The 25,534-nt window shown below is 46.4% G+C and overlaps 1 pseudogene; it reads left to right on the top strand.

Annotated features, from left to right (window-relative positions):
• Positions 1–3,573: 3,573 nt before the first annotated feature.
• On the top strand, positions 3,574–7,962 carry Gm46386 (annotated as a pseudogene).
• Positions 7,963–25,534: the final 17,572 nt, after the last annotated feature.

Raw genomic sequence — 25,534 nt, 5'->3', positions numbered from 1 at the left:
AGTAAGTTGGGAATCTCCCACCTCCGTAGTTTTAGCCCTGCAGCTTGAGGAAGAATACAGATTGCATGAAGGCATAAAGCAAACGGAGGTTCCAGTCCTAAAAGACTGGTTGACTGCTTTCCCTAGAGCATGGGCAGAGACTGAAGGCATGAGAATGGTTGTCAGAGTTCCCCCTGTGGTTGTGAAATGGAAACGGATGCAACCCCTATAGGAGTGCGACAATACCCAATGAGTCGTGAAACAAGAGATGGAATCAGGCCACATATTCAGAGACTATTACAATTAGTTATTTTGGTAACTAGGCAATCACCCTGGATTACTCTTCTACTGCTGGTAAAGAAACCTGGCACGAGTGACTATCGACCAGTCCAAGACCTGAGAGAGGTCAATAAGAGGGTCCAAGATATTCACCCAACTGTTCCTAATCCCTATAACCTCCTCAGCTCACTCCCTCCGGAGAGAAAATGGTACACAGTACTTGATTTAAAAGATGCTTTCTTTTGCCTGAAGTTACATCCCTCCAGCCAGCCCATATTCGCCTTTGAGTGGAGAGATTCTGATACTGGACAAACGGGACAATTGACCTGGACACAGTTACCCCAGGGGTTCAAAACTCACCCACCTTTTTTGATGAGGCTCTACATAGAGATTTAGCCTCCTTTCAAGCTGAAAACTCCCAGATAACTCTGCTTCAATATATTGATAACTTGCTTCTTGCTGTAACCACGGAGAGAGAATGCTGGCAGGGGACCAAGAGATTGCTAGCAGAAGTGGAATTATCCGCCAGCACCCAGACCGATGGATGACAAATGCCCGGTTGACTCACTACCAGAGTCTGCTGTTTACTGAATGGATCGTGTTTGCTCCTCCTGCTATTCTCAACACTGCTATCTTCCTGCCTTAAATGGACGATTCCTCTCCCGTTCACTGCTGTGCAGACATCCTTGCGGAGGAAATTGGGATTTGAAGTGATTGACGTGACCAGCCATGGCCAGGTGTTCCAAACTGGTACACAGATGAAAGCAGTTTCCTAGTGTAAGGTAAGAGGATGGCAGGGGTGGCAGTGGTAGATGGTAAGCAAGTCGTGTGGGCTGGCAGCCTGCCAGAAGTTATGTCAGCACAAAAAAAGCTGAATTAATTGCCCTGACCCAGGCCCTTCGGATGGCTGAGGGCAATCCATCAACATTTACACCGATAGCTGAAATGCTTTTGCTACAGCCCACGTCTTCGGTGCCATCTATAGACAAAGACGGTTGCTGACATCAGCAGGCAAGGACATAAAAAATAAAGAGGAGATTCTGAGCCTCCTTGAGGCTATTCATCTGCCTGCCAAAGTGGCCATTATACATTGTCCTGGACATCAAAAAGGACATGATGTTATGACAAGAAGGAATAACATGGCTGATGTTAAAGCTAAACAGGCTGCACTCAGCCCTAAGATACTGCCCTTCAGGACAATACAGATAGAATCTCTCCAGAAAGTTGCTCTGTCAGAACTGGAACTGTGCAGCCAGAGTTTTGAGTATACCTACCCCTGAAGATATGAAACTAATGTACAATTTAGGGTTTACTGCAGAAAATTCACAGGGCCAACGAGCAGCCAGTAATGGTAAAATAATATTACCACAAAAAGAAGAGAAAAGATTTATTGAAAATATACATCAGCTGTCCAACCTGGGAGTCAAACACCTGTAAACGCTGGTCAAAGCATCTGCTTTTTATGTTTAAGACTCTGATGTTGCAGAAGCAGTAGTGAAGAATAAAAATTTTTACTAAACTCTTCTTCACCCCAGAGCCTCGACCCCTCCCATCTAGAGGTTGTTCTCGGAACACTCCTAAACTTTTCACCCCAGAAAACTCCTCACCCTACCCTCCCAACTGAAAACTGTTCCAAGAACATTTTTAAGATAAAGGCCTCCTAAAAAACCTCAAAATGATAAAATGAACCAAATGAAGGACATGATGACCCCTTAGTTATGTAGAATCCTTTGGCAGAACCCCTTGTCCCTTGGCAGAACTCCCTAGTGATGTAAACTTGTACTTTCCCTGCCCAGCTCTCCCCTCTTGAGTTTTCCTATATAAGCCTGTGAAAAGCTCTGGCTAAGGGTCGATTCTCCTCTACACCACTAGGTGCCACTAGGTGTATGAGTTTCGACCCCAGAGCTCTGGTTGTCTTTGTGCTTTTATGTCGCTGCTTTATTAAATCTTACCTTCTACATTTTATGTATGGTCTCAGTGTCTTCTTGGGTATGCGGCTGTCCCGGGACTTAAGTGTCTGAGTGAGGGTCTCCCTTCGGGGGTCTTTCATTTGGTGCATTGGCCGGGAAACAGCGCGACCACCCAGAGGTCCTGGACCCACTTAGAGGTAAGATTCTTTGTTCTGCTTTGGTCTGATGTCTGTGTTCTGTTTCTAAGTTTGGTGCGATCGCAGTTTCAGTTTTGCGGACGCTCAGTGAGACCGTGCTCCGAGAGGGAGTGCGGGGTGGATAAGGATAGACGTGTCCAGGTGTCCACGTCCGTTCACCCTGGGAGATGTCCCAGGAGGAACAGGGGAGGATCAGGGACGCCTGGTGGACCCCTTTGAAGGCCAAGAGACCATTTGGGGTTGCGAGATTTGGGTTTGAGTCCCACCTCGTGCCCAGTTGCGAGATCGTGGGTTCGAGTCCCACCTCGCGTTTTGTTGCGAGATCGTGGGTTTGAGTCCCACCTCGCGTTTGGTCACAGGATCGTGGGTTCGAGTCCCACCTCGTGCAGAAGGTCTCAATCGGCCGGCCTTAGAGAGGCCATCTGATTCTTTGAGTTGCTTGTGGTCGACGCGGAGTCGCCGCCGTTTCTGGTTTCTTTTTTGTCTTAGTCTTGTGTCTGCTCTTGTTGTGACTACTGTTTTTCTAGAAATGGGACAATCTGTGTCCACTCCCCTTTCTCTGACTCTGGAGCATTGGAAGGAGGTGCGGGTCAGAGCCCACAACCAGTCGGTGGAGGTCAGAAAGGGTCAGTGGCAGACCTTTTGCGCCTCCGAGTGGCCAACGTTTGGAGTGGGCTGGCCACCTGAGGGTGCTTTTGACTTGTCACTAATTGCCGCCGTCAGGCGAATTGTTTTTCAGGAGGAAGGGGGTCACCCTGATCAGATCCCCTACATTGTGACCTGGCAGAATCTCGTCCAATTCCCACCTCCATGGGTTAAGCCTTGGACCCCAAACTCTTCGAAGCTGACGATAGCGGTTGCCCAGTCTGATGCAGCCGGAAAGTCCGGCCCATCAGCACCCCCCAAGATCTATCCAGAGATTGACGACCTCCTCTGGATGGACTCCCAACCTCCCCCTTATCCCTTGCCCCAACAGCCACCTGCAGCTGCCCCACCACAGGGACCGGCGGGGGGGACTCGGAGTCGCCGAGGCCAAAGCCCCGAGGAGGAAGGGGGGCCAGACTCAACAGTTGCCCTGCCACTTAGAGCACATGTAGGAGGGCCAGCACCAGGACCTAATGATCTCATTCCTTTACAGTATTGGCCTTTTTCTTCTTCTGATTTATACAATTGGAAAACTAACCACCCCCCCCTTCTCAGAGAACCCCTCTGGACTTACTGGGCTTCTTGAGTCACTTATGTTCTCCCATCAACCCTCTTGGGATGATTGTCAGCAGCTTTTGCAGGTTCTTTTTACCACAGAAGAAAGAGAAAGAATCCTGATGGAGGCGAGAAAGAACGTTCTGGGAGAGGACGGCACACCCACTGCCCTCCCTAATCTCCTAGACGAGGCTTTTCCCTTGAACCGCCCCAACTGGGACTACAACACCGCGGAAGGTAGGGGACGCCTCCTTGTCTATCGCCGGACTCTAGTGGCAGGTCTCAGAGGAGCCGCTAGACGGCCCACCAATTTGGCTAAGGTAAGAGAGGTCTTGCAGGGGCAGACTGAACCACCATCAGTCTTTCTTGAGTGTCTAATGGAGGCATATAGGAGATACACCCCTTTTGACCCTTTGTCAGAGGGGCAGAGGGCCGCTGTAGCCATGGCCTTCATTGGACAGTCCGCTCCCGACATTAAGAAAAAGCTGCAAAGGCTGGAGGGGCTCCAAGATCATATGCTCCAAGATTTAGTAAAAGAAGCAGAGAAAGTCTATCATAAGAGGGAAACAGAAGAAGAGAGGCAAGAGAGAGAAAAGAAAGAAATAGAGGAGAGGGAAAATAGACGGGATCGCCGTCAGGAGAGAAATCTGAGTAAAATTTTGGCCGCAGTTGTGAATGATAGACAGTCAGGAAAAGGTAAAATAGGACTCCTGGGCAACAGGGAAGTGAAACCACTAGGTGGCAGAAAGACACCACTGGAAAAAGACCAATGCGCCTATTGCAAAGAGAAAGGACACTGGGCTAGAGATTGCCCTAAGAAGCGGGAGCGATCCAAGGTCCTGACCCTAGAAGATGATTAGGGAAGTCGGGGCTCAGACCCCCTCCCTGAGCCTAGGGTAACTTTGTCCGTGGAGGGGACCCCTGTCAACTTCCTGATAGACACCGGAGCAGAGCATTCAGTACTCACTAACCCCCTAGGCAAGCTGGGCTCCAAAAAGACCATGGTTATTGGAGCCACTGGTAGTAAATTTTACCCCTGCACAACCAAACGAGCTCTTCAGATAGACAAGAATATAGTGACCCACTCCTTTTTGGTGATACCTGAGTGCCCTGCTCCCCTCTTGGGGCGCGATTTGCTAACCAAACTGAAAGCTCAAGTCCAATTTACTTCAGAAGGCCCACAAATAAGCTGGGGAAAGGCCCCTGTTGCCTGCCTTGTCCTCAATACAAAGGAAGAGTACCGGTTGCATGAAAAGCAACCCAAAAATGCAGTTTCTTCAGGTTGGCTAACTGCGTTCCCCAATGTCTGGGCAGAACAAACAGGAATGGGGTTGGCTAAACAAGTGCCACCGGTTGTGGTAGAACTTAAGGCTGATGCCACCCCCATTTCGGTGAAACAATACCCTATGAGCAAGGAAGCTAGAGAAGGCATCCGGCCTCATATCCAGAGGTTGCTGGGCCAAGGAGTTTTAGTGGCCTGTCAGTCCCCCTGGAATACACCACTTCTACCGGTTCGAAAACCAGGGACTAATGACTATCGCCCGGTACAAGACCTCCGGGAGGTTAACAAAAGGGTCCTGGACATTCACCCCACAGTCCCGAATCCGTACAATTTATTAAGTTCTCTCCCACCTGAGAGAACATGGTATACAGTTCTGGACTTAAAAGATGCCTTCTTTTGCCTGCGTTTGCACCCTAAGAGTCAGCTCCTGTTTGCTTTTGAATGGAGGGACCCAGAGGGTGGACAGACTGGTCAACTAACTTGGACTAGGCTACCACAGGGGTTCAAGAATTCCCCCACCCTGTTTGACGAGGCCCTCCATCGGGATCTCGCGCCTTTTCGCGCTCGAAACCCTCAGCTTACCCTACTACAGTATGTGGATGATCTCTTGGTTGCGGCAGCCTCGAAGGAACTGTGTCACCAGGGAACTGAGAGGCTCCTTGCAGAACTGAGTGACTTGGGGTATCGGGTTTCGGCTAAAAAGGCACAAATTTGTCAAACTGAGGTAACCTACCTGGGGTATACCCTCCGAGGGGGCAAAAGATGGCTCACAGAGGCCCGGAAGAAGACTGTTATGATGATCCCATCGCCAACTACCCCACGGCAGGTACGTGAGTTTCTGGGGACTGCTGGCTTTTGTAGACTCTGGATTCCAGGCTTTGCAACCCTAGCAGCACCTCTATATCCTTTGACTAAGGAAGGGGTTCCTTTCGAATGGAAAGAAGAACACCAGAGAGCTTTTGAGGCTATCAAGTCATCTCTAATGACTGCCCCCGCACTGGCATTGCCAGACTTGACTAAGCCTTTTGTCCTATATGTGGACGAGAGAGCGGGTGTAGCCAGGGGAGTGTTGACACAGGCACTGGGACCTTGGAAGAGACCTGTAGCCTATTTGTCAAAGAAATTAGATCCTGTTGCTAGTGGATGGCCTACATGTCTGAAAGATATTGCAGCAGTAGCTCTGTTAATTAAAGATGCTGACAAATTGACAATGGGACAACAGGTGACTGTTGTGGCCCCTCATGCCTTAGAAAGTATCGTGCGGCAGCCACCTGACAGATGGATGACAAATGCTCGAATGACACACTATCAGAGCCTGCTGCTAAATGAGCGTGTAACCTTTGCGCCCCCTGCCATCCTCAACCCAGCTACCCTTCTCCCTCTAACAAATGATTCCGTCCCAGTACATCAATGTATGGACATCCTCGCTGAAGAAACTGGGACCAGAAGTGACCTGACTGACCAACCCTGGCCTGGAGCTCCCAGTTGGTACAAGGACGGCAGCAGTTTCCTGATAGAGGGGAAGCGAAAGGCTGGAGCTGCGGTGGTAGACGGGAAAAAGGTAATTTGGGCAAGTGCTTTGCCTGAAGGAACGTCAGCACAAAAGGCTGAACTTATAGCGCTTATTCAAGCCCTCCGAGAGGCTAAAGGTAAGATCATTAATATCTACACTGACAGCCGCTATGCTTTTGCTACCGCACACATCCATGGGGCCATCTACAGGCAGCGAGGGCTATTGACCTCGGCTGGTAAAGACATTAAAAACAAAGAAGAAATTCTGGCCCTGTTGGAAGCCATACATGCACCTAAGAAGGTAGCCATCATCCACTGCCCCGGCCACCAAAGAGGAGAAGACTTGGTGGCCAGGGGCAATCGAATGGCAGACTCAGTAGCAAAACAAGTTGCTCAAGGGGCCATGATCTTGACTGAAAAAGGTGATCCGCCCAAAAGCACTGAGGACGAGAGATATAACATAAAAGAGCTATGGTGGACCAGAGATCCCTTCCCATACTTTTTTAAAGGGAAAATAGAATTAACTCCTGAAGAAGGAATAAAATTTGTGAAAGGACTACACCAATTCACCCACCTGGGAGTTGAAAAAATGATGAGACTAATTAAAAATTCCCGATACCAAGTCCCCAACCTGAAGTCAGTGGCTCAAAAGGTTATAGACTCCTGCAAACCATGTGCATTCACTAATGCAACTAAAGCCTACAGAGAACCTGGAAAGAGACAGCGGGGAGACCATCCTGGAGTGTATTGGGAGGTAGACTTTACTGAAGTTAAACCTGGAATGTATGGTAACAAGTATCTGTTAGTATTTGTAGACACCTTTTCAGGATGGGTCGAGGCATTTCCCACTAAAACAGAGACTGCCCAGATTGTGGCCAAGACGATCCTTGAAGAAATCCTGCCAAGATTTGGAATCCCTAAGGTAATCGGGTCTGACAATGGACCAGCCTTTGTTGCCCAGGTAAGTCAGGGCTTGGCCACTCAGTTGGGCATCAATTGGAAATTACACTGTGCTTACCGCCCTCAAAGCTCAGGACAGGTAGAGAGGATGAATAGAACCTTAAAAGAGACCTTGACTAAATTAGCCATTGAGACCGGCGGGAAAGACTGGGTGGCTCTCCTCCCTCTTGCGCTCTTCCGAGCCCGGAACACTCCTGGACGTTTCGGGCTCACTCCTTTTGAAGTTCTGTATGGAGGACCTCCCCCCTTAATAGAAGCTGGTGGAACATTAGTTCCCGACTCTGACCCTGTCTTACCCTCCTCTTTGCTTATTCATTTAAAGGCCCTAGAAGTGATTAGGACCCAGATTTGGGACCAACTGAAAGCAGCCTATACCCCAGGGACCACCGCAGTACCCCACGGGTTCCAAGTTGGAGACAAAGTCTTGGTCAGGCGGCATCGAACCGGCAGCCTTGAGCCACGGTGGAAGGGACCCTATTTGGTGTTACTGACAACCCCTACTGCGGTAAAAGTTGACGGAATCGCCTCCTGGATCCACGCCTCCCACGTCAAGAGGATCACCAGCCAAGATGAAGAAAACCACGACGACAATTGGACAGTGGCAACCACTGACAATCCTCTTAAGCTTCGTCTGCGTCGCAGGCGCCACTCTAGACCTAGGGAACCATAACCCTCATGCTCCAATTCAGCAGTCCTGGGAGGTGCTTAATGAAAAGGGAAACATTGTATGGGCAACCACTGCAGTCCATCCTCTCTGGACTTGGTGGCCTGATCTCACGCCTGACGTCTGTAAGTTAGTAGCAGGATCCCCTAATTGGGACCTCTCAGATCATACTGATCTTAGCAACCCACCCCCTGAGGAGCGGTGTGTCCCAAATGGGATAGGGAGCACATATGGGTGTTCAGGGCAATTCTACCGAGCTAATCTTAGAGCTGCACATTTTTATGTTTGCCCTGGTCAAGGTCAGAACAAGATGCTTCAACAGGAATGCGGGGGGGCATCAGATTACTTTTGTGGTAAATGGACATGTGAAACAACAGGGGATGCTTACTGGAAGCCCTCCTCTAAATGGGACCTAATCACGGTAAAACGAGGTAGTGGCTATGATAAGTCAAACGAAGGAGAAAGAAACCCCTATAAATATCAAGAGAGTGGATGCGCTTTTAAAAACAGAGCACCACCCTCAGGACCATGCAAAGGTAAATACTGCAACCCCCTACGTATAAGGTTCACCGAGAACGGAAAACAACACCGTCTAAGTTGGCTTAAAGGAAACAGGTGGGGTTGGCGAGTATACATTCCACTAAGAGATCCTGGGTTCATTTTCACGATCAGACTGACAGTGGGAGACCCGGCAGTGACACTTGTAGGGCCCAACAAGGTCCTTATAGAACAGGGCCCCCCAGTCGTACTGGCTCCCCCAAAGGTCCCGACTGTACCAGCTCCACCAACTCCACAGCCCAACACAGTGGTACCCTCCCTAGGAAAGCCTATCTTGACCTCCCCACTGCCCCTAGGAACAGAGGACCGTTTGGTCAGTCTAGTCCAAGGAGCTTTTTTAGTTCTGAATAGAACTAACCCTAATATGACTCAATCATGCTGGTTATGCTATGCCTCGAGCCCCCCTTATTATGAAGGAGTAGCTCAGATCAGGACTTATAATACTACTTCAGATCATTCTCAATGCCTTTGGGGAGAAAGCAGAAAGCTGACTCTAGCAGCAGTTTCAGGAAGGGGGCTTTGTCTGGGCTGGGTACCTCAGGATAAAGGGCACCTCTGTAATCAGACCCAGAACATCCAGTCTAGCAAAAGTGGTCAGTATTTGGTGCCCCCCTTAGACACAGTGTGGGCTTGCAATACCGGTCTCACTCCTTGTGTGTCTGTGTCTGTTTTTAATAGTTCCAAAGATTTCTGCATTCTGGTTCAGCTTATTCCCAGACTTTTGTATCATGATGATAGCTCTTTTTTAGATAAATTTGAACATCGGGTCCGCTGGAAAAGAGAACCCGTTACCTTAACTTTGGCAGTTCTATTAGGATTAGGAGTAGCAGCTGGAGTAGGTACAGGAACCGCTGCCTTAATTAAGACCCCCCAATACTATGAAGAACTACGTGCAGCTATGGATATTGATCTTAGAACTATAGAACAGTCTATAACCAAATTAGAAGAATCTTTAACTTCACTATCCGAAGTGGTGCTACAAAATAGAAGGGGATTAGACTTATTATTCCTTAAAGAAGGAGGACTCTGTGCTGCCTTAAAAGAAGAATGTTGTTTTTATGTTGACCATTCAGGAGTAATCAAAGATTCTATGGCTAAACTTAGAGAACGCCTAGATATACGTAAAAAAGAAAGAGAGAGCCAACAAGGATGGTTTGAAAGCTGGTTTAATAAGTCCCCTTGGCTCACCACTCTCCTCTCCACTATAGCAGGACCTTTAATCACACTTATGCTTTTGCTTACCTTTGGCCCATGCATCCTTAATAAGTTAGTAGCTTTTATTAGAGAAAGGATAAACGCAGTACAAGTTATGGTACTAAAACAACAAAATCGGGTCCTTCAGGAGGTTGAAAACTCGTTCTAAGATTAGAACTATCTTCTAGAAGAAGTGGGGAATGAAGAATAAAAATTTTTACTAAACTCTTCTTCACCCCAGAGCCTCGACCCCTCCCATCTAGAGGTTGTTCTCAGAACACTCCTAAACTTTTCACCCCAGAAAACTCCTCACCCTACCCTCCCAACTGAAAACTGTTCCAAGAACATTTTTAAGATAAAGGCCTCCTAAAAAACCTCAAAATGATAAAATGAACCAAATGAAGGACATGATGACCCCTTAGTTATGTAGAATCCTTTGGCAGAACCCCTTGTCCCTTGGCAGAACTCCCTAGTGATGTAAACTTGTACTTTCCCTGCCCAGCTCTCCCCTCTTGAGTTTTCCTATATAAGCCTGTGAAAAGCTCTGGCTAAGGGTCGATTCTCCTCTACACCACTAGGTGCCACTAGGTGTATGAGTTTCGACCCCAGAGCTCTGGTTGTCTTTGTGCTTTTATGTCGCTGCTTTATTAAATCTTACCTTCTACATTTTATGTATGGTCTCAGTGTCTTCTTGGGTATGCGGCTGTCCCAGGACTTAAGTGTCTGAGTGAGGGTCTCCCTTCGGGGGTCTTTCAGTAGTTAAGAGCTGTGTACCATGTGCCATTACTAATGCAGGACATTCAAGTTATCCTCTAGGGAGAAGACTACGAGGAGATCACCCTGGAGCCTATTAAGAGTAGATTTTACTGAAATAAAGCCAGCTAAGTATGGTAATAACTATCTTTTAGTTTTTAGAGATACCTTTTCAGGATGGGTGGAGGCCTACTCAAGAAAAAAGAAACTGCCAATGTTGTGGTTAAGAAAATCCTAGAAGAAAAATTTCCACGGTTTGGAATACCTAAGGTAATAGGGTCTGACAACGGACCTGCCTTTGTTGCCCAGGTAAGTCAGGGACTGGCCATCAAACTGGGGATTGATTGGAAATTACATTGTGCTTATAGACCCCAGAGTTCACTACAGGTAGAAAGTATGAATAGAACTCTAAAAGAGACCTTGAGTAAATTGACCTTAGAGACCGGCGAAAATTACTGGACAGCCCTCCTTCCCTTTGCCTTGTTCCCTGTTAAGAACACACTGGGGAAATTTAAGCTCACTCCATATGGAATTCTGCATGGGGGGCCTCCCCCACTCACTGAAGTAGAGAGAGCTTTAGATCCTTTAAAATTAAACCCTGGTCCTTCATTGTTTACACGCATGAAAGTCCTAGAAGTGGTCAGAAACACCACCTGAAAGCAGCTCAAATAGGCCTACTAAACAGGAGACTTGATGATACCACACCAGTTCCAAGTAGGAGATGCAGTTCTCATCTGAAGACATCAAGCTGAGGATCTAAAACCTTGTTAGAAAGGCCCTTGCATCGTGCTCCTGATCACCCCTACTGCTGTCAAAGTAGAAGACATCTCAGCTTAGATTCATGCCTTTCATGTAAAGCAAGCTCCTGAAGAATAAATCCCCTTGGTTGACCACCCTCATTTCTACTCTGATAGACACTCTAATAATTTTGCTCTTTCTGCTGATGTGTGGCCCGATAGTTCTTAATAAATTGGTGACATTTATTAGAGAGAAAATTGGTGCTGTCCAGCTGTTAGTACTAAGACAACAATACCAGTCTCTGCAGAAGCTTAAAGAAGAGATTGCAGTTTAGTTTTAAGATTAGAACTAGTAAGTAGAAGAAGTGGGGAATGACAGATCCTGACAGGATGTAAAAGGTCATAGAAGCCCTGAAATTTGCAAGATAGGTGTCACTGTTGGCAGAACTAACTTCACTGATTTAGAAAAATATAGGTGCATAATGCTCTGGCCACTCCTTCAAACTGTGTGTCTGCCAATGTTTTGACCAATCCTTGAACCCATGTTTGTGCCCACTGATGAAGCCCATTGTCAGGTGTTTGTGATATTGTTGGCTAAGAAAGAGTCAGAAAATCTCCCCAGCAACCACAGTCCGTCCAGTCCCGAGTTGCTACACTTGCACCAGAATCTTTCCTTGTATCCCTCCCATAACCATTTCTTGAGAATAGACATTGTTTAGATCTGGAAATCCCCTACTTACCCCCTTCTCCTTCCTGCCCTGAGGGACTATAAAAACTGGGACCTCTTTCCCCTCGAGGTTGACTCCTCTACCCCTGCGTGGGATATGAGTCGTCCCCAGAGCTCTGGCTTTCCCCGAATAAAGCCTCATGTGCTTTGCATCAATCTTGGTCTATTGTTAATTCTTGGGTGTTCGCTATTGTCCTGAGGCTTGAGCGAGGGGCTCCTTGGAGTCTTTCAGAATGACTTACAGTTTGTAGTCCAACTCACCCTACAATGGGCAGCTGTGAATGGGTCCAGAAATCTAATAGGTGCTCAGTTCCATGCAACTAGTTGTTTCAGCTGGTGTTCTGTAGAGGCTGGGATCCTGAAGAGGTAGGTTCCAACAGATGTGCTGGCAAGTAAATGCAAGCAGGCAAAGAAAACTGAGTCTTTTTTTCTACCAATATTTTTATGCAAGCCTCCAACAGAAGGTGTGACTCAGATTAAAGGTGTGTACTACCATGCCTGGGTCTGGAACATGATTTGTCCTAGGATGAGCTTGAACTCAGAATTCTACTTGCCTGAGCATCATGGGATTAAAGGCATGTACTACCTTGCCTGAGCCTAAGATTTGTATGGCCTTTAAGCCTAAAATCTCTTTGTCAAGATCCCGCTAAGAAGCCTGTGTCTTCCAGCCTCAAGATCTGGATCACAGGTGTGACCTCCATTTCTGGATTGTTGTTCATTCCGGAATTGGTCACATTGTCAACCAGGAATAGCTGTCACAATCAGTTTTACAGTCATGCTTTTACAGGACCTGCTCTCAATGCTTCATTTGGAAGAATTTTCTTAAAGGTTTAGTGTCTTAAGCATACCCATCTATCATATCCTAGTAACGGGCCACTGCTATGTGCTCAATGTTTTAACTCTTCTCCTTTCTTTCACCATGGGGCACATGCAGGCATTCTCTCTTGCATATCACAGGCACCTCACGAAGAATAGGCATGGTGACAAGCACAGTGTGCCTTGTCTCAGACTGGAGGGGTCCTGACTGCATCCCACTGCATCAGTGAACAAACCACAGACTGTGTTGCTAGAGAGCAACTTCCAACATCTAACCACACACAGACTTAGATGCCAAAGATTTTAGAAATATGTGTATATCAAGGAAATTCAAACCTATGTTTGGACATTACATTTTTGATGTCTGTCATGTTATGATTTTTTTCCTGTGTAAGATAGTTGATATAAATTATTGAAGAGCTTTATCTGTACAGAATAAACAGGGACAAAAATTGCCTTCGAGCCAGGCGTAGTGGTACATGCCTTTAATCCCAGCATTTGGGAGGCTAGGCATTCACATGTCTGAGTTTAAGGCCAGCCTGGTCTACAGAATGAGTTCCAGGACTTCCAGGGATACACAGAGAAACCCTGTCTGGAAAAACAAAACAAAACAAAACAAAACAAAACAAAACAAAACAAAACAAAACAAAACAAAACAAACAAAACAAAACAAAACAAAACAAATATTGACTTTGAGACTCTGTTCTAAGAGCCATTTATCATCTTTGATTGTGCTGCGATATGCTTCCCTTTTGCTCTTTCAAACCTAAGCTTACAGGCCCTAGATTCTGCAAACTGTGGGATAATGATAAGAACTGTGGGACCCACAGACTTGCATTCTTCAGTCATGCGCAGCATCTTTATGTTTTCCAATCATAGGAAATTTAAGGTTGTAGATGCAAACAACTGGTTTTAACTTTTTAAAAATACTTGTTAGATTGTATTTAGTATGCATGTATCTCTCTGACTCAGTGTGTTTGTTCGTGTGTGTCTGTCTGTCTTTCTGTCGATCTGTCTGTCATCTGCACACATGAATAAATACCACAACCAGAGAACAACTTGTAGGAGTCAGTTCTCTCTCTCTGCCATGTGAGTCTTGGGGATCAAAGCAGTTTGTCAGGCTTGGCATCAAATGTTTTTACTTGCTAGGTGACTTGGGTGACCCTCATTTTAACTTCTTCACTAGACAAGACATCTTCTTTTCCAAGTTAGGAATCACCAGTTGTGATGGTCTGAATGAAAATGTGTACTATAGGCCAATACATTTGGATGCTTTTAAAAAGGACTGGAAGAAGGCTATAGAGATGGCTCAGCAGTTAAGAACACTAATTGTTCTTCCAGAGGTCCTAAGTTCAATTTCCAGCAACCACAGGGTGGCTCACAGTCATCTGTAGTGGGATCTGATGCCCTCTTCTGGTGTTACTGGAGGCTGCCACAGTGTACTCATATATATGGAATTAGTAAGAATTAAAAAAAAATAGAAGAGTGTCCTTATTGAAGGGGGTTTCAAGAGCTCACAGCAGGCCCAGTCTCTCTGGGTCTCTGCCTCCAGATAATATGTAGTCTCTCTGGGGACTGTTGTACCACATGCCTGTCTGCTTGATGCCTTGCTCCCCCTACCGTGATTGCATGTACTAACCCACCAATGGCATAAGACAGCTGAAAATCAAGTGCTTTCTTGTACAAGTTGCATTGGTCTTAGTATCTCTTCACAGCAGTAGGAAAGTAACTAAGTTGCAAATGCGTTCACTTGCCCCTGGCCTGGTTAATAACTTTAGTACTAAACTCTGGTTGTCTTTGGAGACCATTGAGTGTCCTCTCTCAGTCCAATCTTGGGAAGCTAGGGAAGGTGTAGCAAAGGCAATGTCTACATCAGCATTTCTGAAGGGCCAGGGCTTCGGGCCCTTGGAAAGAGACCACATGAGCAGCTTTGCTCACATTTGGAATATCTGTGAGTCTGATAATGAAGCTGTGACAATATCTCCTAAATATGGGAGAGCCATAGTATGTCTGCCTGCATCTCCCAGGAGCACAGACAACTAGTTTGGAAAGCCAGGCGCCTGCAAGTATTGTGGGGCTTTCTGGGGACCCGGTTTAGGTTCAGTAATAAAGACACAGAGACATCTGTATAGTAGAAGTCTGTTGTCCTGTTTGCTGGGGCAGCAGCTCAGCTAGATTTCAACTTAACACTTCTTCTGCTGTTGTTTCTCTCCATGTGGCTCTGAATGCATTGAGTGACTATTCCTGGTTTCAAAATGACTCTATCTGGAATGAACTACAATCCAGAATTGGATGGCTCACCAGTGACCTGAATCTGGGGGCTTGGGAGATAAAAGTTTCTGACCTGGATCTTGATATGGAGATTGATGCAAAGTCGCTATCGATTCCAGAAGATTAAGACAAGGTGATCTCTGAGTTTAAAGTCATCTGGGATTAAATATAAGGACATTGGAAGAAGGAAGGCTCACTCTCTCTCCTTTGCCTGCTTGCCGTGTGGGACTGAGCAACTGCTAGATCCTTGGATTTCCATTCTATAGCTGCTACTGACCATTGTTGGGAGTTGAACTGCCGACTGTAAGTAATAAATTCCTCTACTATAGAGAGACTATCCATAAATTCTGTGACACTAGAGCGCAGTGGAGTGTTAGTAAAATGCGTGGGAAAAGTTGGATTGAGAATGGGCAGAGAGGGAGCACCCTGCAGGACGCCGTACTCAGGAGACTCAGAGGGAACACTACCCAGGACCTCATGTTCCGGAGACTCAGAGGGAGCACCCTCCAGGACCTCATGCTCAGGAGACTCAGAGGGAGCACCCTCCAGAATGTTTTGCTCAGGAGACTCAGAGGGAGCATGCTCCAGGACCTCATGCTCAGGAGACTCAGAGGGAGCACCCTCCAGGCCCTGGTGCTCAGGAGACTCAAAGGGAGCACCCTCCAGGACCTCGTGCTCAGGAGACTCAGTGGGAGCATCCTCCAGTACCTCATGCTCAGGAGACTCAGTGGGAGCACCCTCCAGGAAGTCCTGCTCAGGAGACTCAGAGGGAGCACCCTCCAGGACCTCGAGCTCAGGAGACTCAGAGGGAGCACACTCCAGGGCCTCATGTTCAGGAGAGTCATTGGGAGCATTCCTCAGGACCTCGTGCTCAGGAGACTCAGTGGGAGCATCCTCAAGGACCTTGTGCTCAGGAGATTCAGGGGAGCACCCTCCAGGACCTCGTGCTCAGGAGACTCAGTGGGAGCATCCTCCAGGACTTCATGCTCAGGAAAATCAGAGGGAGCACACTCCACGCCCTCATGCTCAGGAGTCTCAGAGGTAGCATCCTCTGGGTCCTTGTGCTCAGACTCAGAAAGAGCACCCTCCAGGACCTCGTGCTCAGAAGACTCAGAGGAAGCACAGTCCTCAACCTCTTGCTCAGAAGACTAAGAGGGAGCACCCTCCAAGACCTCATTCTTAAGAGGAAGACGGTGATTGAACCATTAATCAAGGTAGAACTCAGAGTCTGGCACTGTAGCAGCCACCCTATACCTTCCCATCCACTCAGGAAGCCAGCCTGCTCTGTCATGTCACCCCAATGTCTCTACCGAACATTTCAGGAAGCCAAAGAAAGATCTGTCTCTTCTGGCAAAGATTTGAATGACAAGACCAGTTTCTCTAATTTTTTTTGTCAGTGCTTCCCAACTTAGGATCAATCAGAATAGGCCAAATATGTTCCATAAACTAATCATGTAGGCGCTCTGCTTAAAGCTACCGCCTAAATCTTGCAGGTATCAAAGGCTTCCAATCTTACCCTTCCCTATTTCCACTGTGCAGTGTTCCAGTTCCCAACCTGCTCTCAATACTTTGCCATAGCAGAGATAACAGAGATAATGCTGCCTCCTAAGGCATAGCGAACTGGGAACAAACGGCAGGCACCTACTCTATCTTGGGTGACCTTCATTTACTTAATAAATGCAAGAAAATTGTTGAATTGAGAATTAAACTGAGTAATGAGTTATCTCCATGGACTCCAGACTAATGTTCATACAGCTCTGTTTCTGTCCTCAATTTTTGATTGAATGATTTTGATGGCCTCACTCATTGTTGATAGCTCCTACTTAAACTAGTTGTTCTTTGCCTAGTCTCTGTGTTGTTCTTAGTAAAACCTTTGACAAAAACGATGCCCAACTTCTGGCCCAGTTATTGATTTAATTATTGCTTCAGTGCCTTGCATCAGATCTGTGTATTCAAACCTCCTAACACAAGGGAGATTTGGAAGTGGCAGTAACTTTCACAGCAGTGGGAATTCCCAAGGCCCCAGATCTTCCACATATGCACACTGGAGGAAAATGTTCTGGGCTCTTTGTGTATCCCTCACAAAACCCTGTAGTTTTCTTTGATTGGTTCCCTTGGCAAGGGAGACAGATACAGACTAGTGCTCTGTATACGTGTTTGGAATGTGTATTGATTGAACTTGTGCTATGCAAGTGTAGATTTCTTTTTGTTGCATTTCTTCTTTCTCTCCTAGGGAAAAATAATGCATAATTGCATGCTCTGTCAGTTGCTGACATCACTAACCACCAGATGCAATGTCTCCTTATGCTCACAGTTCTCGGGACACAGTGGGATTCCTCTACCACAGGGTGTGCCTTGCTCATGTGTAGCTGAGACAGGAAATACAAGCTTGAGATCGTAACACTTTCTGTCCTGAGTGCTTTTCCCTCTTATCCTCCTGGTACCTCAAACGTGTGCGGAGATCGTATGGCTAGACCTCTGGCTTGGCTTGATCAGCAAGGATAACGCGTTTGAATAGCCTAAGCAAAAGTATTAGGAGATGGAGTTTGTTAAGTTTTGTATAGGCTTGGCCTAGGGAGTGGCACTATTAGAAGATATGGCCTTGTTGGAGTAGGTATGTCCCTCTTGGAGTAGGTATGTCACTTTGTGTGTGGGTTTTAAGACCCTCATCCTAGCTACCTGGAAGCCAGTATTCTGCTAGCAGCCTTCAGATGAAGATGTAGAAATCTCTACTCCTCCTGCATCATGCTGCCTGGATGCTGCCATGCTTCTGGCCTTGATAATGGACTGAAACTCTGAACCTGTAAGCCAGCCCCAATTAAATGTTGTCCTTATAAGAGTTTCCTTGGGGCTGGTGAGGTGGCTCAGTGGGTAAGAGCACCCGACTGCTCTTCCGAAGGTCCGAAGTTCAAATCCCAGCAACCACATGGTGGCTCACAACCACCTGTAATGAGATCTGATGACCTCTTCTGGTGCGTCTGAAGACAGCTACAGTGTACTTATATATAATTAATAAATAAATCTTTTTTAAAAAAATAAGAGTTGCCTTGGTCGTGGTGCCTGTTCATAGCAGTAAAACCCTAAGACAGAGCTGTTGGAAACATTCAGAGACAGAATCCTTGGTAAGGGACAGATGGGTGGAGTTTATCATCCCACCTTTCACCAGATGAGGAGCTAACACCAAGATGACAGCAGAATTCTGAGTCTCCATTTCTGAGGTAAGTTACCTCACAGACCTGTACATTTTAGCCAGTTGAGGTGTTGCTGGTGAGGCTAAGAGAACCCCTATGGGAAAGATAAGTAAAAAGTAATCTGGTTATCTTGGATTCTGTTTACTCAATCCTCTCCATCCCAAGCTAGCAGAAAAAAATAAAAATAAAAGAAAGTGAAATGCATCACAGAATGTGGCTCTAACAGTGTTGATAAGTAGTTATAATTTACAACAGTAATTTCATTAGGTTACTGTTCTTACCAGTGGGTGGTCTGGCACAGAGCTGGTTGTGAGCCAAAAATACTGTAGTCTATAAATTTGGTTTTCTTTTCATGTTGAAATGCTAGTTCCTAAGCAGAGGGAGATATTTTATTATCCAGCCACTAGGAAAGGCAGGAGCATATTTCAGTTGTGTAAGGAGGACTGACTTTACGGGTTTCCTCTCATATAATCCTGAATACAGGTGTGGGAGGAGGAGCAATGAGGCCCATTTCACCAGATTTAAGGCTCTTTAATGGGAAGACAGTAATACTGGAGGAGCAGTTTTAAAATAAAAGAACCCAGCATGAATTTCTGTGTGAGCCCACTTAGCCTCGATGTGCTACTAAATTACCCCTGGAAGCCTGACACTGCCTGTCATTTGTGTCTGGAATTCAGGCAACACCTATAAATCAGGTGACTTTCTTGTCAACCTGAAAATATGCCCTGTCTGCAAGTCTCAGATGTAAACAGTGTTTCTATGTTGATATAGTAAATGGAGGATAAATTGGCTCTAACAAATGACTATGTGAGGGTATACTGAGAATCTATTCTTATGTGACCTGCTGGCTAAAAAGGAAGTGGAGGGCAAAGGCTTCCGAGGGAATCTGCTGCACAACATGGGAAGGGCCTACTCTGGGATTTTGTCTCTACACCAGCTCACAGGACAGGATGCAGGTGCACTCTTACTGCAGCCTGTCTAGAATGTCTCATGGAAGAAATAATTTGTGTCACAAAACACAAAAATGCATCTGAATTCCTGATAAAGAACAATGTAGTGGGACTTGGGACATTTCTCCAAGAAAAAAAATTATTTTGCATGGAGAAAAACAGTTGGCAATAAATGCTCAAATGAAGTGAGTGAGTTAATTTTTCTTCTAAGACAAGCCACCATTCATATGTCTAAACGGAGACTTCAGATATGTGTGTAGATCTCTCCGTTGGAGGCCATAGGCCAGTGTGCTGCACATTCTTTTTATGTGAGCTGCACTTAATCTGTTTTCTCCACACCAGACTCAGCAGTTTAAGGAGGATTGTGCAAAGGAAGGTACTTTTTGAACCAGGACAGCTGTTTGCCTGTGTGGTAACCACAGAAGGGGAGGTAGGTGGAGATGAAAGGGCCATTTCCAGTCAGAAATGTAGCTCAGATAAGTGTACAGTAGCAGAATGGTTAGGTGAATAGAGCAGAAGATTCCAACTTCAGACTCAGCTGGTTGTTGGCACTCAGGCCCTAAGGGCATCTTTGTCACTTCATATCTGAACTTAATAAACAGGAATGGAAGATATAAGTAGCACACACTGATGTTTGTACTGATAAATAATCTGTGCATATGTCTAACTAATGCACACATGCATGGATAGATAGATAGATAGATAGATAGATAGATAGATAGATAGATAGATAGATAGACAGATAGATAACAGGTGATAGACCTTATTTGAGGAATGACTGATATACAAAGAACTGCACATTTCATTGTGTGTAATTTAGTGTGATATCAACAAAGTTACTGTATTAACTATCTAAGTATCTCCCATATTTATATCTTTTAAAAAAGTTTTCCTTAGTTTACTTTTGTATTAAGAGCACAGCATAGGACCTATCTCTTTTACAAATTCAGATGTGTCCAGGATTAAATTGTTAGGGTCGGTATCATGTTCCCAGTAGATTTCTACAATTTATTTATCTGACATAATTGAAGCTTTAAACATATTGGGTTACAACTCTGCATTCTTCCACTGAGAAAGCATGGCCTAACGTTGGTTACTCTGTGACTGTATCATTTGTCTTAGAGAAAGTATTCCACCCTCATGTCTGTTGTTCTAAATTCCGGCGCCTCTTTTATTTCTGAGGCAGAGAAATGTCCAATCACGTGTGTACTGTGCTTTCTTTGTCTCTCTGTTTGTTCAAACGTGAGTCGTTCCTTACCTGAGCTGGTTTTGAAAGGGTTGAAATGCACATGGGAATTCAGATGTCTTTGTGCGAATCTGGTTGGAGTTCCTTTGGATCTCATGGACATTCTAGCCTGCTTTATTTGCTTATTTTTGTTTGTGGATCTCTGCACTGTTTTCCACAGCCACTGCTCCATTTTATATCCCCACATTATCTCAGTGTATTCTGTGCCTGCATTTCCTTGCTGTTTAGTGATATTGGCAACATCCCTGTTGGCCATTTGTATGCACTTTTGGAGGAGTGTCTTGTCAAGTGTCTTGTCAGTTGCTTTCTCTGTTTTCCCTGGTGATCTTTAGGAGACCCTTACACATGTTGGAAATGAATCAGCTGCCTGAACCCACAGGGTTAATGATGCTTGTTAAGTGCAAGGAGAGAACCAGATTACCAAAGACAGACTCTTAATCTGACAGTGTAGAGAAGACTGCACTGCCTCTTGATAAAAAATCAAGAAGGTTGATGCACACCATGTACAAAAGCTGATACTGTTGGGAGCTATTGTCTTGATCTCTGAACTGGTCCTCTCCCCCCCGCCCCCGAGCAGAAAAGGGGGTCAAAAGTGGGCCACAGATGCACCGTTCTGAGAACAACCACAGAATGTTCCAGCCCTAAGTCATCGCCAGATGTCCTGACCTCAAGATGTACCCTGATACCAGCAAGTTCATGCTTCCCTGTGTAGCTGTCAAAATAAAAATTTCCACCTCCTCACTGCTCCTGCTGAGAAGTTCTTGTACTTCACCTTTTGCTTGTGCATTTCCACTGCCTCATAGCTCCTGCTGAGAAGTACATGTACTTCCCCTTTTGCTTGGGCATTTCGACTGCCCCACCCCTCCTCCTGAGAAGTACTTGTTCTTCCCCTTTTGCTTGTGCATTTCCACTGCCCCACCCCTCCTGCTGAGAAGTACCCATACTTCCCCTTTTGCTTGTGCAATTCCACTGCCCCACCCCTCCTGCTGAGAAGTACCCATACTTCCCCTTTTGCTTGTGCAATTAAGCCTTGAGCCTTGCTGAATACAGAGAGACCTTGATGCTACTCAGACTGCTTTTGTGTCTTGCACTTGGTCTCCGTCCCTCTCTCCCCCCATTTTGTTCTTAGGAGAAGGTCCCCTCGAATAACCGGACCTGCTTGACAGGTGAAGTGATACCCAATGTGGGGCATGAGGTACGACCACCCTCTGGACAAGAGAGGCAGGAGGTACTGCATAGACAGTGAGACGGTTCCCCGCCACTTCTCTCGAGTGTTGCTGACATTGATAGGTAAGCCTGGGCATAAAGTTGTTGTCCCTTTCACCATGGGGAAGGTTCTGTCCAAAGAGACATTTTTTATTCAAGAGATGAAGGGGTCTCTTAAGGAGAGAGGGATAAGAGTTAAGCAAAAGGATTTAATAATTTTTTTTTGTTTTGTTATGTGGACTAGAGATTTCCATGGCTGGTATTGAGTGGTCCTGAAGTACACCCTTTAACTTTGAATAAAGTAGGCAAAGATATCAATGCTTTGATAAAACAAGGAGAAAGTGTTCCTGAGTCCTTTTTTAGTTATTGGGAAATCATCAGAGACCTCCTTGAGCAGGCAGAAAAGGGCGGAGAGGGTGCTCGCCTCCTAGCCCTCAATGAAGATTTTTTAAAAAACTCCCGATCGCAGGCTCTCAAAAGTGAAACTAAGTTGCTGGTGAATCGTCAGTCTCAGCCGTCATCGATTATCAATGCCCTGGTCCCTAAGGACTCCCTGCCTTACCCTCTTTCTCCCCAAATTACATTAGATTCTAGAAAAGGGGCTACTCTTCAACCCCCTGTTAAACCAAAAGGTATTTACCCCATTTTGTATAAGGATTTGTCAGATGAACCCCTCAATACTGCCTTGGAGGCAGAATTGGATGAGGAAGACTTTAAACATGAACAAGACCACTATAGTCCCGGGCCTAGTGCCTATCTTACCATTGAGCCCTTCAATTTCCACCCTCCTCCTTATTTGCCCCCCTTTCCCCCTAATCCTCAGCCTAATCCTCAGCCTGTATCGCTGGCCCCCTCGTCCGTCCAGCGATTACTTCATACTAAAAGAGAACTTCAGACTCAGATCACCAATCTTTAAGATGTTCTAGGGCTTCAAAAGGAGCTACAATACCTCAGTCTAGAGACTCAGAGTCTACAAAGAGCCCTCATAGGGGACCTTCAAGGTCCCATCTCAAAAAATCCTCAAACTGGCCGCAAAGGTCCCCCTCAGAAACAAAGGAATAAAAAATTGGCTTTTCCTGTCATCACTCGAGCTCAAGCCCGTCAGGCTGCTCCAGGTCATGAGGACCCCCCCCCACTGGCTCCTCCAAAAAAGATCAGGGGGAACCAGAGAGTGATGAGGAGGGGGATCAAGCAAACTCTGATTCCAATGAGGGTGGCATGTCCCCCGATGAAGGGTTGGACACCAACAGCCAACTAGTTTACAAAAAGCTAAAACTGAGACCTGTAAAAGATCTTCACTCAGCAGTCAAAAATTATGGGGTTAATGTCGCGTTCACAGTATCTATATTAGAAGGTTTAGCAGGAGAGGGCTACTTGATACCCAATGAATGGAATAAAGTTGTTCAGTCTGTCCTCACTAGAGGCCAATATTTAACTTGGAAGTCAGAGTTTGTGGACAGAGGAGAAAATTTGGTTGCAAATAATAGAAAGAATCCTACTACTAAGACAGCCTCCTGGACTGCTGATAAAATCTTCGGTAAAGGCAATTTTGCTGCAGACAAAAAACAATTAGGGCTCTCCCCTGGTGTCCTCGCCCAGACCGCACAGGCGGACCTGGGAGCTTGGCGCGCTGTACCTACTGCAAGGGCGCTGACTATGCCCCTAACCAAGATTATACAATGGCCCCAAGAGTCCTCTACACAGTTCGTTGCCAGATTGCAGGAAGCAGCTGAGAGAATTTTGGGACCTGAGGAAAGTGACGGTCTGTTGGTCGGACAACTTGCTCTTGAAAACGCCAATTTAGCATGTAGGACTGCCCTGAGAGGTAAAACCAAGAGTTTAGATATAAACGTATGATCAAGCTTTGTAATGAGGTAGATGTGTTTTCTCAACAAGTTTCTAAGTCTATTAACCTGGCCACTGGGGCTGCTCTACAACTAAATAAAGGAGAAAAAATTTGCTATAGATGCAACCAACCTGGACATTTTGCTAGAGAATGCCCTACACAAAGACAGAGCACCCTAGTCTCAACCATGCCTGCTAACCAACAAAAGTCCCTCTCCCCATCTTTGCCCAAAGTGCAAGAGAGGCCGCTACTGGGCAGGAGATTGCCGATCTAAGACTGACATCAAAGGCCACCCACTACCTGCGGTCCAGGGACTGTCTCCCCTGATGACAACTTCTGTCTTAGGGTTTTACTGCTTTGAACAGACACCATGACCAAGGCAAGTCTTATAAAAAACAACATTTAATTGGGACTGGCAAACAGGTTCATAGGTTCAGTCCATTTTCTTCAAGGTGGGAGAATGGCAGTATTCAGGCTGTCATTGCACAGGCAGAGCTGAGAGTTCTATGTCTTCATCCAAAGGCTGCTACCTGATGACAACTGCAGACAACCCCCTAACCCCCAAGGGAGATTTTGCAGGGCCATGGCAGGTAGCGCAGGGTTGGACCTGTTCCTCCACCAGCAGGAGTATAACTCCTGAGGAGGGAACAGTGGTCATCGAAACAGGTGAATTTGGACCCCCTCCCCAAAAGATGTTTCTTTCTCATCATCAGCCGAGTGTCCCAATTTTAAAAGGTCTAACAGTGACTCCTACAGTAGTTGATACCGACTACCATGGGGAGATAAAAATCTTAGTCACAGCAACCCAGGGACCACTTAACCTTAGGGCTAGAGAGCACATAGCCCAAGCACTACCACTCCCATTATTTGATCATTTCCCTTATATGAAAGAGGATCGAGGACCTTCCTCCCCTGGATCCTCGGAATTCTACTGGGCACAGAAAATAACTGATTCACATCCCATGCTGACATTGTTTCTAGAGGGCAAACAGTTTCAAGGGCTCCTGGATACTGGGGCAGAAGCAACAGTAATTTTTTTAACACATTGGCCTGCAGCCTGTCCCTTACAGCCCACTGCCACTCATTTAAAAGGCATAGGTCAAACACAGGACACTTTACAAAGCTCTAAACTGCTAACATGGTCAGACAAAGAAAACAATACTGGAACTGTTCGACCCTTTGTGGTCAAAGGCCTTCCTGTAAATCTATGGGGAAGAGACATACTCTCCCAAATGGGGATGATAATGTTCAGCCCCAATGAGACTGTCACCAATTTGATGCTGAAAACAGGGTACCTCCCAGGGAAGGGTCTAGGGAAAGATGAATAAGGACGGATTTCTCCCATTATGCCCACACCCAAAAATGATCAAAAGGGTTTAGGGGCAGACTTTTCTCTTAGAGACCACTGCTCCTCCTGCATTCCAGGCAGACAAAATATCTTGGAAGTCCAATGATCCTGTCTGGAGCAATCAGTGGTCTATGCCTCAGGAGAAGGTTCAGGCAGTCTTACAGTTGGTGCAGGAACAATTGAGACTTTCATATCTTGAGCCTTCTATCTCCCCGTGGAACACACTGATATTTGTCATAAAAAAGAAAAGTGGAGCCCTTCTGCTCGACTCGAGACTCGAGCCCCGGGCTACCTTGCCAGCAGAGTCTTGCCCAACACCCGCAAGGGTCCACACAGGACTCCCCACGGGACCCTAAGACCTCTGGTGAGTGGACCACAGTGCCTGCCCCAATCCAATCACGCGGAACTTGAGACTGCGGTACATAGGAAAGCAGGCTACCCGGGCCTGATTTGGGGCACAAGTCCCTTCCGCTCGACTCGAGACTCGAGCCCCGGGCTACCTTGCCAGCAGAGTCTTGCCCAACACCCGCAAGGGCCCACACGGGACTCCCCACGGGACCCTAAGACCTCTAGTGAGTGGACCACAGTGCCTGCCCCAATCCAATCGCACGGAACTTGAGACTGCGGTACATAGGGAAGCAGGCTACCGGGCCTGATCTGGGGCACAAGTCCCTTCCGCTCGACTCGAGACTCGAGCCCCGGGCTACC

Source organism: Mus musculus, chromosome 13 (genome assembly GCF_000001635.26).
Source record: "Mus musculus strain C57BL/6J chromosome 13, GRCm38.p6 C57BL/6J".
NCBI lineage: Eukaryota > Metazoa > Chordata > Mammalia > Rodentia > Muridae > Mus > Mus musculus.
This window is presented reverse-complemented; position numbering and strand designations above follow the sequence as displayed.